This window comes from Triturus cristatus, chromosome 11 (genome assembly GCF_964204655.1).
Source record: "Triturus cristatus chromosome 11, aTriCri1.1, whole genome shotgun sequence".
Taxonomy (NCBI): Eukaryota; Metazoa; Chordata; class Amphibia; order Caudata; family Salamandridae; genus Triturus; species Triturus cristatus.
The window spans coordinates 715346532-715360276 of NC_140594.1; the positions used below are offsets into that span (position 1 = coordinate 715346532).

Below are 13745 nucleotides of genomic sequence, written 5' to 3' on the forward strand. Positions count from 1 at the left end.
CTGAACAGACTACTATTCAGCCTCAACCCCTAGTTTGTAGGAGTGGAAGTATATCAGGGTGTAATCCTGTTGGACCTAAAAGTAAACCCATATCAGTACAGGCTGAAACGTTCAACGGACAGCGGAATAACTCTAGTCAAGCCATAGGGAATACGAATAGCGAGAGAGGAAACGAGCGACTTGCCCGAGATAGAGATAATAAGGGTCCCCTTCCAGAACTTCCGCCAGAAGCAGTACCCCTTGTAGTAGTCCTCACTGGGGTACCAGAGCTAGAGAAGGACAAACGGGAGAGCTTTACCCAGTTGAGAAATAAAATATCACACTGGCTAAGTCTACATAGACCTATTACAAACAACATTAATGGAGAAATTATACATGTCCGCCGCCTTCCTTGGCTGGGAGGAAGACCCAAGGATATTGAGGGAGATATAGTGGTCATTAATTTTAGAGATCAGAACGCCGTTCATTTTATACTTAATTGGCCGATAGACCACGATAGCAAACCTATTACCCCCCGTCCTCTGACCTATTTTTACCCTCGCTCAGTGGTGTTCCCACCAAATCATCATTCACAGCGACCTCCCCCCCCACTATCATTGAGGCAAATGCTACCAAACCCATATCGCCCACCCATTTACAATAATGGACCTATGTTTAGCGATAGGCAACTACCATCAGCAGTAGATCTGTATGGGTGGAACACTATAGGCCCAAGATATAACCCCCTAATACATAGGAGAATGGAACATCTCAAACCCTTTACACCCCTAGATACCACCAACAGGTTTGAGGTGTTTAGTGGCCTGGAAGATTGCGATTGATGCCATCGAGTCACAGGGAAGGGGGAGAGGGATTTTGGTGGTGATAGTGGGGGAGATATGGGTGGAGGAACGGGGGTAAAAGGTCTAATAGATATCAATACACCCAAGGGATACAATGTTACATGTAGTTTTGGGGGCAGTACATGTAATTTAGCCCAGTCTGACTGCAACCTCAAGGCTTTTTCCCCGGACAATGGAAGTATTAGTCAGATCTTACCATCTGTAGATCCCGTACCAGGGGAATTAACACATGTCAACATCTTATCCCCACTATCCACCGAGGTTGATAGTTTAATAGAACGGGGATATAAGATGGCGAGTTGGAACATTGCTGGATGGAATAACAAGCTAGAACGTCTAGGATGGTCAGAATTTATAACCCAGTTTGATATCCTGTGTCTCCAGGAGACTTGGGCGACCGAAGATGTCTATCTTGATGGGTATGTTGCCTATAATTGCCATGCCCATCCATCCAACATGGGGAGAGCCAGTGGTGGAATGGTGATATTGCTTTCTGTGAGGCTACCGGTTCGAGTAAAAATATACCGGACAGTCGGTCTACATTCTCAGTTGTTGTGGTTACAAAATAGGAATGGGCGAAATGTTTTAGTTATAAATCATTACAACAATGCCTTTAACCACTCAAATACTGACATGGTTGATGAACTGGAAGCAGAGGTGGAAAGACTATATGGGTGTAGTGACGTGCATTTTGATATTTTGTGGGGTGGAGATCTTAACATTTATATGTGCCCATTTGGGGGCAATAGGGTGTGTGGGTATAAGGATGATGCGGGGGAAGAATACACCCACTTTATGCACTCGGTCTATGGGGATTCTCTTAATTCTTTTTTGCTAAAAATGGGTTTATGTATTATGATACCTAGGGTAGACAGGGAGGGTAATTCGGTACCAACCTTTATTGGTAGGAACTGTGCTACGGTTATCGATTACCTCATTGTCTCTACTAGTATTGCAGCTATGTGTTCCTTACCTGTAATAGAAGATCCAGCCCTTAGTGATCATAATTGTTTAACAATGTATCTTTCTTTGTGGGGGGTCAAAGAAAAGATGTTACATGGTGTAGTGACAGATATAGTCCCACATAGACCCAATGGCCCTAGAATTAAATGGGGTAGGCAAAATGAGGAACAATTACTTTGTACTATCGTGTCAGCCTGTATAGATGAGGTGGAATGCTGTCTTGAACCGGGAAAGAATAATGTAGATATTCTAGTTAGTTTCGACATTATTAATAATAATGTCGCTGAAATTTTAACTGGAAGAAAAAAAAAGGGCCCTAGGAATAATGGGGGATGGTTTAACAGAGAATGCACCAAATCCTTACAAAGACTCAAAGTTGCTCTTAAGAGTAAACCCAGAGATAAGGAAGCAGTTAATACCCTCAGAAGGGAATACACAATTCAGCTGAGGGACAGGAAACAGGAATTAAGGGAAGAGGCTTGGAACAATCTGACCAAGGCAGTGGACCTTAAGGATACCAAGCTTTTTTGGTCCACGGTAAATAGCCCCTTCCTTCAAAATGAAGAAGTCCCGGTAATGTCAGCCCAGGTATCTGCGGAACAATGGGTGTCTCATTTTACTAGTATTTTCAACCCCGAAGGACTAGCTGTAGGGGGGGAAAACGAAAGCATGGTATTAATCCCCATACCTCTCAATATTACAATTCTAGAGGTAGATGCAGCCATTCGGGCTAGCAAGGGGGGAAAGGCGCCGGGCCCGGACGGGGTACCCGTCGACCTTTATAAAGCCGAGATTACCATCTGGAGCCCATTGTTAACAAAGGTTTTTAATGCAGCGGCGATGATTGCGGCTCCACAGAACTGGGGGGAATCAATCATTATTCCGGTTTATAAAAAAGGGGATAGGGGCGAGGCAAAAAACTATCGCCCGATCTCCCTTCTTACTGCTTCCCTAAAAATTATGAGTAGAGTATTATTGAGTCGTCTGGAAGAATGGGCAGAAGATAAAGGGATCCTTGCAGATTCTCAGTATGGATTTCGCAAGGGGTTGGGCACTATAGAACAGTGCATTAACCTAGACCTTATTATATGTAAATACACACGAGCCAAACAAGGCTCGTTGTTTCTTTGTTTTGCCGATCTGTCAAGTGCCTTTGACTTGGTTGACCATGGTCTTCTATGGTCAACCTTGTTGGACATGGGTGCACCTCAAGATATTATTTATTTCCTGGCCCAACTGTATAGGAATTTGACAGCCAAGATACGATATGGACAATTGGGGGAGTGTACCCCCAGTGTTAAAATAGGATCAGGTATTAGGCAGGGATGTGTTCTTGCACCCCTTCTTTTCTCCCTTTTTATCAATGCAATTGAGACGGAACTACGCTCCATAAGTGCAGATGCACCGACCGCTGATGGCTTGTCCATCCCAATTTTGCTCTATGCGGATGACGCGGTTCTGCTCTCCCAAACCCCTTTAGGGCTGCAAAAATTAATGAATAAATTTGCAGATTTTATCAAGGGGAGAAAATTAAAAATTAATAATTCAAAAACTTTTATAATGCCCTGTGGGAAGAAAATTAAGAACCTAAGGCCCTTTACAGTAATGGATCAAACTATAACAGTGGTGGACAAATTTTGTTATTTGGGTATCACTTTTAATAGTGGAGGGATGTGGACCTCTGAAATGATAAATGTTAGAGCCAAGATGGCTAAGTGCTCTTTTGGCCTATTTAGGTTTGCATCCAAACCAGGCTCTAGACGGATACTAGACATGTTATATTTATATCGTCATAAATGTGTTGCTCTGGCCCTATATGGTTCAGGAGTGTGGGGCCATTGTAACAATAACATGCTCCAGGTAGAGGAGAACAAATTTATCAAAAAACTTCTTTGTTTGCCATCTTCTTCCTCAACAAAGCTGATCCATCAAGAGTCTGGTCTGGAAAATCTATCTGACCTGATTAGATTAAGACCCCTGTTAGTATGGAGATCTATTTGGTCGAAGGAACAGACTGGCTTTACAAGAAAGATAATCTCCGATTGTCTACACTTGGATAAATGTTCCCGTATCCCGTGGCTTAACTATATTATTCGAATATTTGATGATCTTTTTAATCTTAGGGTTTGTGATAACCCTTCTTGTGTTTTAGATATCACGAAGACTGAGATTAAACAAGAATTTTTGAGGGTTAGCAAGATGAAGCGTAATGCAGCTACTGTCCAGTTCTCCTCACATGTTTTTTATGACAAATATAATAAGGAAGAAATGGGGCCCCCAGGATACCTTAAATTGGTTAATATTCGTTCCCACCAATTTGTGTTGACAAGATTTCGGATGGGAACTGCTCATTTGCTTGTTGCGTATCCTGTAATGAAGACTTATACTACTGCCCCCTGCCCGTGTGATGGGACTACTAAACAAAGTACGGAGCATTTTTTATTGTTATGCCCTCTCTATCTCCATCTTCGAAAAGTATACCTGAAACCACTTTTAAAAAAATATAAAGTTTTTAATATTGTTTCAGCCATGGGGCTTTTATTTGGACTTAATTCACAGGACATTTGTTATTTTACTGCTGTATATATTTTAAAATCGATATGTATGAGGAAAAGCTCTACTATTATGATATGTGATTAATTTAAAATTTGCTGAATCCTCATGTTTTTATACTAATGTATGTATGTACTTTTATGATCATTAACATATGATCGAATAAAGTTTTTGAATTGAATTGAATTGACTGCAGCTCTTTGCAAGAAGAAGGGCACTTCCTGATTCGTTATTGACCAGGGCGGAGCAGAACCGGCTTTTTGCCCGGGCTGCCTCTGGGGCCAAACCCGCCCATAACTATATGGAGATACTCTCTAGATCAATATGGCTTAAATATTTCTGAAATTATAAAAAAATGTATGTACCACTGCACCACAAACACAACCATGCATCACTGACAATGTGACACAGTTGATGTTTTACGGAAAATAAATACTAACTATTCAGCCTTAGTTATCCATTAAGGGGAAGAGTAATACAGACCCTGATACATTTTTCCTTCCAGCTGTCCAGAAAGTGTACCATTGCCCTCTCTTCATGTAGTGAGTCAACTGCATCGAAAGCCAAATAATCTAAATACCTAACCACGGTAATCACTAGGATAATAACCTACTACTGGGAAACTTCCTGGTGTTCTTTTTGGAATTAACAACCAGCTTCCGTTGACCTTTGTATCTCTGGTGGATCATTTTATAACCATCACTGGGTCAGTGTAATCTTCAATCCTGGCAGTCAAGAGTTTAGTTTTGCCAGTGAATGCCTTAGTCAACAGAAAACTATTTTTAAATCATAAGCAACTGACCGAAGGAGCTACTCCATTTTGTATTCTTACTGTGTCTATGAGGGGAAAAAAGAGAGTATTACAAAACATCTCCCAACCCTTCTAGGATATTTTTCTCCTATGTACACACTTTTTCTACATTCTGCCCCTATCCTATAACTGCCCACATTATTTTATGAATAGAGGTCTGCTGTTTTGTACCTAGATTTGCACTTTAAAAATCCCACACAAAAAATACATACATACATACTTGGTTCAATTTTCTATATAGAATGCTATAAAGTCTATCTTCTACTACTTTGTTAGTCTTCAAAATGCCTTGCGATTCATCCTAGTCAATAAAAACACAACTGCATAAAAATAATCAATGCCCACTGCTATCCAAAGAAACATTCATGAATAACTTTATATCTTCTCAAGAGCATCTGGCATTTAAAAAGATGGTACTGAATTAAATATCCAGTATTAAAAACTGTAAGCATCTGGACTTCTGTTGCAGTGGTCTCACCACTTTTCGTCCCTGTTTTAGCTACTAGATGCTGATTTTCGACTCTGACAGTGCACTAAGGCCTGCTAACCAGACCTCAGTGCCAGTGCTCCTTCCTTAAAACAAAGTGATGACTGATTGTTCTACAATTGGCCATGGACTTTAGTACCCCTAGCAAATGGTACCCCAGGTGCCTAAGACATGGGTACTCAAGAGGGTCACTAAGGGCTGCAGCATATCGTATGGCACCCTAAGGGACCCAAACACAAACTCCACACAGACTGCCATAGCAGACTGAGTGACATGGTGCACTAAAGCTGGTACCCCCTACAGATGACAAATGTCCTTTTTGTCCAGCCGAGATTGAATCACTAGCTCACATTTTCTTTGCCACCACAGATGAGTTTATGATCCCCTAGGAGGTAAGAGTCCTGCTCTCAGAGGTCAGAAACAATGCCTGGTCTGGCAGGAGGTGATTACACCACCTCCAAACAGGATGGCTAGTAAATTAGCATGTCAAAGTAAGGAGCTTCAAAGAGCCCATTACCTTTGATATGCGACCTTGCTTCCCCTAGACCTGGAGGATGCCAACCCCTATCCTGAGGTCCATTTGGCGACACGATCGGCAAGAAAATTAGATATGCAGCAGGCGTGTTGCACTGCCACTCTGGACACACCTCTAGCATGGGCAGCCTGAAGTGAACCCGCAGATAGGAACTAGGCACAAATGGCTGAAACCTATTTGTAAGAACATGGGCATCAGAGTAGCTATGGAGGGTCTTAGGATTTTGAAAAACAACACTGATGACCCTATTGTCATAGCAGTGGCCACATTTCTGAGTTGGTTGTGGGTCATTCGAGCGAAAAAGTTGAGGGTTTGCTAACACAACCTCATAATTAATATATAGTCTCTGCCCCCCCTGTAGCACCTACTTCTACCAATTTGTCATAGTCTACAGTAATTCACATGTATCATGCCCAAATTCTTTTATTGTCTTTTATGCCGGTTGTAAAATATCTGTGCTTTAGCTATTTATATGAAGTATGAGCCGTTTTACAGACAATCTGAGGTAATATTACACTGTATGTATCTCTCATCTATTTTATTTATTTGGTAATTGTAACAGATTTACTGTTTATTGGTAACAGTGGTTATTGTGGTACAGTGCTAGGCCATATGTTTTATTGATGCACGTTGTCTTTTATGATTTTTTGTTAATTCAAGACACTGCATGAACTATATTTAAGTCACCCCTACAGCAGGCCTTGGAGCCCTATGGCAGGGTGCATTATAGCACATGTGAGGACATATCTGCATGAGCAGACATGCCCCTGTAATGTCTAGCTCCCTTGCTGGATATTCCAAGCGAGCAGGGAAGCCATCTTAAGGTATGTGCTGTGCACTGGTCAAAACAAGTTCCCCAGCTACATAATGGCTTCACTGAAACCTATGGTGTCCGGTATCAAGCACCTTGTATTAATAAACTCACACTGATACCAGTGATGGATTTATTAATACATGCACCCAATGAGTACCTCAGAGGCACCCCCTAACCCTACTAGTGCTATAGTGTGCTAGCTGACGGGTCCTGTCCAGCCTGCCACCACTGATGAGTTTCTGATCCCCTAGGAGGTAAGAGTCCTTCTCTCAGAGGTCAGAAACAATGCCTGGTCTGGCAGGAGGTGATTACACCTCCTCCAAACAGGATGGCTAGTAAATTAGCATGTCAAAGTAAGGAGCTTCAAAGAGCCCATTACCTTTGATATGCGACCTGGCTTCCCCTGGACCTGGAGGATGCCAACCCCTATCCTGAGGTCCATTTGGCGACACGATCGGCAAGAAAATTAGATATGCAGCAGGCGTGCTGCACTGCCACTCTGGACACACCTCTAGCATGGGCAGCCTGAAGTGAACACGCAGATAGGAACTCCACCATCTTGTAAGTGGTGGAATTAGGAACTCTGGGACAGAGTGATGCCCACTCCCCAAAGGAAGTGGTCATTTGGGGGTTTAGGGACTCCAAGGGTAAGTAGCTCATTGGCTACTACCCTTCACTCCCCTCAACGCTCCTAAATTGAGAATTTAGGGGACCCTTTGACACTAGGAAATAAGATTCAACTGACACAAAGAAGGAGTGGGCAAAGAAGAGTGCTGGCACAAGATCAGAGGAGCAACTACAGACTTCATGCCAACACGGTCAGCCTGTCTGCTGCACCCGAAAAGCGCGGAGAAACCGACTTGTCTTGCCGCTGTGCAGACTCCAAGAAACCTGGAGGGCTGCCAGTGCTTCACAAATCATCAGAGAACTCCCTTGGAGGAGAGGAACTACTCCCCTGCAGCCGCAGACACCAAAGAAGCAAGGTCCGGTTCACCAGGACTACCCATGCTCGAAGGCGCCCAGTAAGAGGTCACTGTGCTCCCACAGGTCAGATCCGTCCTCCCTCCAAGTGTGTCCAAATCTCGCCCACACTACCACAAAAGAGAGCACTGAGTGCGATCATTTTTGTCTTTGTGAACTAATAAGGGTTGCCTGGACTCTTCACACAGAGTACCTCATTTTGGTCCACTATATAAGGAGCCAGCTTCCTACATAAACAAGCTGCGTTCCAAAGGGAGTATGTTAATTGCAGTCTGAGTGCCCCACTCCAAAAGGCACTCCTGGTTGACAACTTCACAGAGACTGATCATCTCTGCTTCAAAAAAACAGTCCTGCTCCTTCTGAATACCGTGTGCAACCACTCATATGACAAGACAACGCTCCTTAAGGCAATACTGATTTCAGAGGTCCCTCTATAAAAGTACCTTCATGGATTAAATAATCAATTAAATAATGAATTCAATCAATCATTCAATCAAATTCAAGTTTAGGAGTAGGTGCATAAAGGTAGGGGAATCTCTACATGCTCTTTATACTTTAAGATATCTACAGAGGCTCACGGTCAAATGTCTTTTCTAAGATGCATCGGTTGACATTTATTTTCATCAAGAAGGATACATTTATTTTTTCACTTGTCAAAAAATCTGCCATCGGTCATGATAGAGCATGTATAATTTTAGGGGTGAAACAATAAAGCTATTAGTGATCAAGAGTATAATCAAATAGGTTACTTTTCAGAATGTCCTTATTGTGTACACATTTTGCATTTTATCTAAACAAAAACATTTTTCCTGTAACAAAATGTAAAAATTGTGAGCATCATATCACTCTACATGTATAATTTTCAAGCTTTTTTCCAACCCTTCTATGCCATATGACATAATTCGATTTCTTGCCTGTCTGTCTATGTATCTAGCTATCAAGTGTCTCAATCACTACAAGAGCTGTCCTAGCTTTGCCTCTAACTGGCAACGGCCACACTGTGAGCCCTCTGAAGAAGTAGCCTTGTGTAAGCCATAGGTTGCCTTCACAGCCATGCACTCATCTGTCATTGTCTCTTCCCCTTTAACAGTTACCTTCCATTGACAATATATATTAAAAACGCATAAATAGATTTTAAAGAGAAGTCGTAATATGAAAAATCGCCAACAAATAACACTTTGAACCCAGTAAATACTCTTATGTGATGGGTCTTATGATGCAATGTCATCAAACTTCCAGAGCCATTTAAATGTCAAACATATGTAATGTTTCACTGACATCGACAGGCATAGATAGATGTTTATATTTTTAGGTAGAGGAGCAAAAGGCAAACACTTACCACAGGAAGGCAATATTCCAAATGATGCTTCTCAAAGGATAAGCAACAACACTGCAAATGATATAATCTCTGTAAGACAAAAGAATGGAAAGACTTTGTTAGGCACCAAAACAGGTGGGACACAAAACCGTGTTATGGTATTTCATGGCTTCTTTTTTGTGCAAAATTTAAAAAAAATTAAAATGATCTTAAAGCAAAACAATCATTTGATGCAGACATTAATTTCTAGTCCTCTTTCTGACAATCCCATATTTTAAAGGAATCACTCACACCACTCTGATGTGGGATATTTTTTCAGGTCTGTCTCGACAGTTAAGAAACCTGCAAGAAGGGAAGAGTGCAAGTTTCAACAGTGGCAAAGAGCCAAGAGAGTGGGCTCGTGACAACGTTGTGGTGAGAGAAAAACCATCATTAATATTCACAGTAAACATTGGCGGTTTTCATTAAACATTCTGCACTTCCTTCAAGCACGGCTCAACCAGACATGTATTTACATATAAAAATATACTTTAACCCGGACATGCATTTCCTTTGTCAAGCCGCGCTAGAATAGGGACTCCAAATCTATGCAACTTGTAAGATATCACCCAACAAATTAAGGAATGGGTCCTGCTCTCAAGGAGAACCCTACCTCATTCAAGAGATGCACCTTGATCTCTAGGACCAAATAATACTCATTGGGATACGATTCTGGGCATCCAGGCCCTTTTTAGGTCTCGCCTGACCCAGCGCATGCGCTGGTCTGGCGAGACTTATTGAGAGGGCTCCAAAAAGTGCTACCAGGCCAGCCTAGAGCTACAGTGCATGTGCGCGGGCGCGCGCGCCGCTTTTACCGCGATTACTTTCACTTTCGCGGCCGCTTTGATGTTTGATCGCAATCGCGATCACTTTCGCGGCCGCACGGCCGCTTGGCATAGCCAATAGGTCTCGCTTTTGGGACCTTATAAGTATTTAGTTATCCAACTGTTGCATGGCTAAACACTTATAAGGTCCCAATGGCGAGACCTATTGGCTATGCCAATGCTTGTTTTGTCTCCTTGTAGAGGTCTGATCTCCCCACATTCTATGGGCTATCGATGGAGAATGTTCTGTAGGTCCTGAACAGTAGCAAAACCACACTCCATTCCCCTGGTACCAACACTCATCCGAGGACCACACCTGGGGTAAAACCAATGTAATTTGTTTCAAGTAGGTGATTAGTGTACGGTGAACACTATGCATTCTCATGAAGACAACATGTCTCCCTCTGTGTTTGTGAGAGTACATCATATTCAGCCTGGTGTGTGTAGACCATAAGACTCACCATCACAGGCAGGTTAAAGCCTACCGCCATTCGACCACCCCTCTAAGGGAGAAAATAGCAGCAGTGAAAAATATAATGAGTTGATCAAAAACTGTTGACCAAAGGAGACAGATGCAACCCATCCTTGTGGAGAAAACAAATCGCTCCTCGACTCAGGCAGCGTAAGCCCACTGTTCAATGTGTTCTCCACGATGATCCTCCGGTGTCCCACTCACAGGCTTCTGACATCAAACCACTGTTTGCTCAAGCCACCTCTGCTTGCTTTGTGTAAGAGATCACAACACAAAAGTGTTCCCTGGCCAGTGGCATAACCGTGTGATCAAAGACCCAGACACATACCAGCACCATTTACCCTGATTCACTCAAAAAATTAGGGAAGGAAAAACACAATTTGAGATATAGCGCAAGAAAACACCCAAGGCCTAGACTTCCTTCTTATCAGATGTGGGCCCTCATTGCTTCTACAGTCTTCTGATTTCCATCTGACAATAGCCTTGATCTCCTGAGCACCCACCCCCAACTCAGGACTGATGTTGCCCCCAATCTGGAATGAGTGTGAAGTAAAATGTATGGCATATACGCTTACCAAAGAAAGGGCTTAGGAAAGCACCCTGACGAACTTTGACTCCGGCAGCTTGACTCCATGTGCATTCACAAGCAAAGTAGCTGCCTGACAGTTCGAGTAGCCCCAAAGTAAGGCTTTTAGAGTGGATCGGGCAGACCGCATAACACTCCATCTTTCTCAGTACGATGTGATCTTCTCTACCTATCTGGTCTGTTTTAGAAGTAGGCAGAGAAATAGTGGCTGGCACTCTAGACAATGGACATTGGAAAGGAGGAAGGCAAAGCTTAGGTAGTTCAGTATTTTGCAAATCATTCTTCTATTCTAAAAACCCTATAGAAAGTTAAACAGAATGCCATCTTGAATTTAACAAAAGCAAAAATAACAATTGATGGCCAGAATACAGAACAATGTCATACATTCACCCCTCACCAGCCAGGATAGCTTGCCTCAAGTGGCATGGAGAGCACTGGACCCACGTCTGGGCATACCCGTCCCACTCGGGGTGACAAATGCAAAAAGAACAATTGATGGACTGAATGCACAACAATGTCATACATTCACCCCAGTACAGAGATCTGAGCCTAAATCCATCATTTTTTGCTAACCATGCCATTCCAGTTTGGACCCAGCCATATGCAAATCAATCTTGACCCTGCGCCCAATGGGAACAGTCCAGTCTGAACTGCCATGCCAGGTCCTCCCTGGACTGGAAACAAGCATCCTAGGACCGGTTTCGGGGTTTCACCCCTCATCAGCCAGGATAGCTTGACTCCAATGGCATGGAGAGCACGGGACCCACGTCTGGGCATACCCGTCCCACTCGGGGTGACAATTGCAAAAAGAACAACTGATGGACAGAATGCCAAACAATGTCATACATTCACCCCAGTACAGAGATCTAGGCCTAAATCCATCGTTTTTTTGCTCACCATGCCATTCCAGTTTTGACCCAGCAGTATGCAAATGAGTCTTGACCCTGCACCCAATGGGAACAGTTGAGCCCGAACTGCGTTTGCTTTGTTCGCCCTAGTTGGGAGCGTATGCCCAGACGTGGGTCCCTTGCTCACTTTACCACTGGATTCAAGCTAGCCTGGCTGATGAGGGCTGTTAGCCCGATACCGGTCCCAGGATGCTTGTTTCCGGTCCAGGGAAGACATGACTTGGCAGTTCGGGCTGGACTGTTCCCATGAGGTACAGGGTCAAGACTGATTTGCATTGAGCTTTGTCTGAACTGGGGTGGCGAAGTGAGCTAAAGAGCGATGGTGGATTCAACCCAGATCTGTGACTGGGGGTTAGTGTCTGAAAAGTTTCAGCGCTCCGTCCATCATCTCCTTGTGTTTGTCTTGAAAAAAACAGCCTTATATTGAAGAAAGGGAAGGCAACTGGTTACTTTGCTAAGCTTCTCCATATAGAAAAACCTTTGGATGTCTATTATTTATGCTCCAACCATTGCAATCTCTTTAAAGCCATCTGAATGTGAAATCTATCAGAAAAACCTTGGGCCCGAGACACTGGCACATGCCAGCAGGAGTGAGCTGAGGACCTTTGTTCAAACCGCAACAACGGCAAAAATTAAGCCAGGTAACATCCTACTCTTGTCGTGTTCATCTAGTAAAGACAACACTCAGTGGCCCCTTCATGCTAGGGGCTAACATTGCAGAAACCATTTCTGGGATGACTTAGCACCTAGTTCCAAACATTTGATTGGAATGGTGAGGCTTCGGATGCTGCTTCCAGATGGAAATGGCTTAAATCCTGCATCTTAAAAGAAGTAAAAGCACGAGCAACACTATTGAATACACCTGATACGTGCTTATGTCTTAATAGTACGTTTTTCTTCCGGTAAATGAGGGACATGTGTTTCAGTAACCTCATAACAATCTTTCACCTTGCTCTCTGTTGTTCGACTCCACCACAGACATACTTGTCTGACCAAAATACCGCGGACCTGTCACAAAAGTGATCGGTCCAAAAACGCAAACCCATTTGGATAGAGAACAGTTCTGGAAATGTTACAGATCTTATGATAAACTCTGAAAGGCATGGGAGGGGGATCTGGGAAAAATAAGATATGATGGCCCTCTAAACCACACTTACCTTACCTGATTAAGGATCTGACATACGGATAGATAAGCTTCTCAGAATGCCCAAAATGGCTGAATCAAACTGGGACTTCATAAAGCAATATAGCAAATTACAACTCTTTTGGAAAGTGGTTCAACGTACATTGAATGTGGTACTAGGGGCAGAGATTGACAATGGACCCAAAACTTGGGCTACTACTTATAAATAATGATATCCCCACAAACAGATTTAAAATGCCACTTTCATGAACAGGTATATTGGTTTACTAAAAAGGGATATTGCCCAAAAACTAAACATGACAGTCAACCTGACTTTAAATTGAGTGGGCAGAATGTTAGTTTGGTGGGCAGGGTGCACCGCCAAGTTTGCGGCAGTGTACCCTGTCCGCCAAACTTTAAATCAGGCCCCCATACTGTAACATCTGTTGGACTCCTACTGGCTTTGATTGTACTTTCCATACGGTTACG

At 43.0% G+C, this 13745-nt stretch overlaps 1 protein-coding gene across 4 annotated transcripts in view; it reads right to left on the minus strand.

Moving 5' to 3' along the window:
• The window catches only part of PPP2R3A (protein phosphatase 2 regulatory subunit B''alpha), a 1290855-nt gene that overhangs the window by 1110402 nt on the left and 166708 nt on the right, over nucleotides 1–13745 (minus strand). For all 4 annotated transcript variants that reach the window (XM_085634350.1, XM_085634351.1, XM_085634354.1 and 1 more), the window contains exon 2: nucleotides 9326–9394. The gene's annotated coding sequence lies outside the window, so the exon portion shown is untranslated. The remainder of the gene's footprint in view (nucleotides 1–9325; nucleotides 9395–13745) is intronic.